The sequence below is a fragment of the Triticum dicoccoides genome, chromosome 6A (assembly GCF_002162155.2).
Source record: "Triticum dicoccoides isolate Atlit2015 ecotype Zavitan chromosome 6A, WEW_v2.0, whole genome shotgun sequence".
Classification (NCBI taxonomy): Eukaryota; Viridiplantae; Streptophyta; class Magnoliopsida; order Poales; family Poaceae; genus Triticum; species Triticum dicoccoides.
In genome coordinates, this window is record NC_041390.1 from 148758475 (window position 1) to 148763413 (window position 4939).

Below are 4939 nucleotides of genomic sequence, written 5' to 3' on the forward strand. Positions count from 1 at the left end.
CACTCTTTCGGCGGACGCTGCTCGGTTCAGCCATTGTTAGTGCTTGGGTTTCGGACGAGGGGGAGGTGCCTTAGCGGGGATGGAAGATTGGACGAGATTATGTGCGGACAAAGATGGAGAAGCGAATATGTGCTGCGGGAAGTGGACATGTGATGATCACTACAGCACGCCGCTTGAATTACGAGACACATACCAGCAGCGTAGGGTCATGTCGATGCCAGACAACTTGCTTGAGTGATCACAGTACTGGTACTCCCTACAATGCTATGCCCTAACTTGCTTGAGTAGAGTAGTAGAGTAGGACTCTACTCTACTACTAGCACCGGAGGAGTAGTATATTCTAATCCAAAATAGTTACAAACTTCAATGCCCGAGCGTGGAACAACTACAAACCGTGCTCAAAGACCATGTCTACGTTGTGTTTGGACATGGGCGACAACCTCAACGCCAACGGTGCTGCTCCCGTTGCACCGTATGTGTTTCTGTCCTTCCTGTTCAAAATCGTGGTAGAATTCATCTTTCTACTCTGTATCCTACTACTATGCTAGTCCACATGATTAGTTTCATCTCTGTTATAGTTGTCATGATTTATTTTGTGCTTATTCAGATTAAATCTCGTAGTAACTTGCTCATATATTCAATTGGCGCAACGTCCCCTACAGCCACTCCCATTTCATGGACGGCCTGGTCGATGTTGGAATTTTGCTAGTAGGCCTTTATAAGGTGAGCTCTTCTACCACTTGTATGAGCATGAGAAGAGGAGACCTACATGCGTGCTCCTCCTCCCCACTCGCCTCGCCACGCCACGCCTCGTCACGACACGCCGCGGGTTGCGGGATTGAGCCGAGCCGAGGACAGACCTATACTCCCACGACCTACTCGGCCCGCACTATATAGTTTCTCACCACCGTTCCAGATCACTGCGCCGCCAAGCAAGTCTTCTCCATCCCTCCTTTCGGTGTGCACTGGGAGAAGGGACAGCAGGCCTCCGGAACCCCGCCTCTCGTGATCCTATACGGGAGAGGGGCGATCAAGTTTTTGGGGAGCGCACTCGCGCGACTGCTGGCAGCGACGACTTCGCGAACGGCGACTTCTTCCCCGACCTCGGCAACCTCATCCTCGACATGGGCGACAACATCAATGCCGACAACCAGTGAGATACAGGGTGTAGGAAGCGGTTTAGGAATTTGCATGCCTTTCCAACCAGTGAGATACTCCGTACAAAGTACGACAGAGAAATAACCACAGAGAAGGAAGCTAAAAGTAAATAATCAAACGAGCATTTTTGCATTTGTTTTGCATTGAATTGTTTCACAAGCTTGACTAGTGCTGTTTTTCTACTTTTACAAAAACCGCATCATAATGTTAAAACGTGCATTTGCACGTACATAAGTAATAGTAGTACTCCCTCCGTCTAGGTGTATAAGTCTTCCCTCCTTCTTGGTCACGGTGCACAACCGAAGATGACTTATTGACCTGGACGGAGGGAGTAGCACAGTCTGCAGGCATATATCGAGAGAGACGTGTAGTGCGATAGTATACAGTAAAGTTTGTGCTATATGCACGTACTTGCAAAATGCGTACGAATACACAAGGTTTCCAAACTTTCCCTTTTACATACTTAATTAAGGATGCTAAAAATTCTTGATCGTTCGGGATTTATCATTTGCGTCCCACAACTAATGAGATCGCCTTACGAAACAAAAATTATACTCCTCCTATAAGCCACGGCGCTCGCAGGAGCGCTTGCGGCGCACCACGAGTGCCCTGGTGCACGGCCGTTTCCCAGCGCACCGACACAACGCCTCTAACTCAGACTCATAACTCGCGAGGTGCTAATTGGCGGCTTGCCGACGGGCGAGTGCGATCTCACCGGTGTGGTGATCCGGCGCCAACAAGTACTCCTCCTCGCTGGAAGCGTGCACCCCGGTCCACGTACTGCCAAGCGTAGATGAGGCGCTTGGGCCTGACTGCACTCAGGGCGTCGGCACGGGCGTCCTCCGCCACCCTCACGGCCCTCACACGAGCCTTCTACCAAAGATCCAATTGCCTGACTCTCTCGGACGCGACATAGGCCTCCCAGGCAGCTTGTTCCGCGGTGCGCTTCTCTTCCTTGGCCTTCTCTTATCCTCTGCCAAAGAGGGGAAGGAGAGAAATGTAAGACAGAAAAATGCAAAAAATGGACAGAGGAAGGAGACGAACACAGAGTCCGGCACTAGGCATAGAATCTTCGGAGACGGGTGGCGTTCCACGGGTTCGGCTCGAGTCGGTTATCCGACGCATCTCGCAGGCGGTACGCCCCGCCAGTCAGGACTTGGTCGATTATGAATGGACCTTCCCACTTGGGCATGAGTTTGTCTCGTAGAACTAGTTCGCCAACATTGTAATTTTTGGCCCGTACTTCTCTGCTTTGATATCTTCGGGCCTGCTGTTGATAAAATGTGGAACGGGCTTTTGCCACGTCACGCTCCTCCTCCAGGGCGTCCAAGTTGTCCTACCGATCAAGCTCGGCTTCTCTTTCTTCGTACATGCGCACTCTAGGTGAGTCATGAATTATGTCGCAGGGCAGAACTGCCTCTGCGCCGTACACCATAAAAAATGGTGTGTATCCGATGGTGCGATTTGGCGTGGTCCGCAGCCCCCATAGCACGGAGTCAAGCTCCTCTACCCAGTGCGTGTTAGATTCCTTGAGGGACCGCACCAGTCTAGGTTTAATGCCGCTCATGATAAGACCATTTGCACGTTCGACCTGGCCGTTGGTTTGTGGGTGATAGACGAAAGCATAATCGAGCTTGATGCCCATGTTTTTGCACCAGAGTTTTACCTCGTCGGCGGTAAAGTTTGTACCATTATGCTGTGGGGGACGCTATAACGGTGTACAACCCCGGATATGAAGTCTATCACAGGTCCGGATTCGGCCGTTTTAACAGGCTTGGCTTCTATCCATTTGGTGAATTTATCCACCATGACCAGTAAGTATTTTTCCTATCGGTCCCACCTTTAAGGGGTCCGACCATGTCAAGCCCCCAGACCGTAAAAGGCCAGGTGATGGGTATAGTTTGGAGTGTGGTGGGTGGCATATGGCTTTGGTTGGCAAAAAGTTGGCAACCAACGCATCGTTGGACTAGGTCCTGAGCGTCTGCCCGGGCCGTCGGCCAATAAAAGCCTATACGGAAAGCCTTGCTAACAAGGGACCGAGCAGCGGCATGGTAACCACCGAGTCCGGCATGAATTTCAGCCAGAAGGTTCCGCCCTTCCTCTTCGGAGATGCACCTTTGAAGGACTCCGGTAGTGCTTTTCTTATAAAGCTCTCCCTCATGGACTCTATAGGCTTTAGATCGCCGCACTATGCAGCGGGCCTCGTTTTGGTCCTCCGGGAGTTCTTGCCTAGTAAGGTAGGCTAGGAATGGTTCTGTCCATGGGGCGATGACCGCCATTATTACGTGGGCTGAAGGTGTAATTTCATTGGCAGAGCCTCCAATTGTGTCAGATTGTTCGGCGTCGAGTGGTGCAGCTGGGTCCGGGCTGTTATTTGCGGGTTCCCCCTCCCATGCTACGGATGGCTTGAACAATCTTTCCAAAAAGATGTTGGGGGGGACTGCATCGCGTTTTGCTCCGATGCGTGCCAGGACGTCCGCTGCTTGATTGTTTTCTCGGGCTATATGGTGAAACTCCAGCCCTTCGAACCGAGCTGACATTTTTAGGACGGCGTTGCGGTAAGCTTCCATTTTTGGGTCCTTGGCGTCGAAGTCTCCATTTATTTGGGATATCGCGAGGTTTGATTCCCCGCGTACCTCTAGGCGCTGGATACCCATGGATACTGCTATCCGGAGACCATGTAGGAGGGCCTCATATTCGGCTGCATTGTTGGAATCCATGTACATGATCTGGAGCACATATTGGACTGTGTCTCCTGTGGGGGACGTCAGGACGACGCCAGCCCCCAGTCCGGCCAACATTTTGGAGCCGTCGAAATGCATAATCCAGTTTGAATATGTGTCGTACTCTTTAAGGAGCTCGGCCTCCGTCCATTCTGCGACGAAGTCGGCCAAAACTTATGATTTAATAGCTCGCCGTGGCTTATAGGTTATATTGAACGGGAGAAGCTCGATGGCCCATTTTGCAATCCGGACCGTTGCGTCGCGGTTGTTGATAATATCGTTGAGTGGTACTTCCGAGGCTACTGTTATGGAACACTCTTGAAAGTAGTGTTGTAGCTTCTGGGATGCCATGAATACCGCGTATGCAATCTTTTGATAATGCGGGTACCGTGATTTGCATGGAGTGAGGGCAGTGGATACGTAGTAGACCGGCCTTTGAAGGGGGAATTTGTGTCCATCCGTTTCCCGCTCAACAACGAGCACTGCGCTGACAACTTGATGTGTTGCTGCAATGTACAATAACATTGGTTCGCCGGTGTTCGGCGCGGCCAGGACTGGGTTTGTTGCCAATATGGCTTTTATTTCATCAAGTCCAGCCGTGGCGGCCTCCGTCCACTCAAAGTGTTCGGTGCGTCGAAGGAGGCGATAGAGGGGTAGTGCCTTTTCTCCCAAGCGGGAGATGAAGCGGCTTAAAGCCGCCACGCATCCGGTTAATTTTTGTATTTGTTTGAGGTCCTTTGGGATATCCAATTGTGACAAAGCTTGGATCTTGGCTGGATTTGCTTCAATTCCTCTACCGGATACAATGAAGCCCAAGAGCTTTCCGGCTGGAACGCGAAGACGCATTTTTCTGGGTTGAGCTTGATGTCATATTTCGGAGGTTATCGAATGTAAGCCTCAAGTCGTCTACTAGAGATTCGACATGTCTTGATTTGATGACCACATCATCCACATACACCTCCACTGTTTTGCCGATCTGATTTGCCAGACATGTCTGGATCATGCGCTGATATGTTGCGCCGGCGTTTTTCAGCCCGAAGGGTATTGTGTTGAAGCAG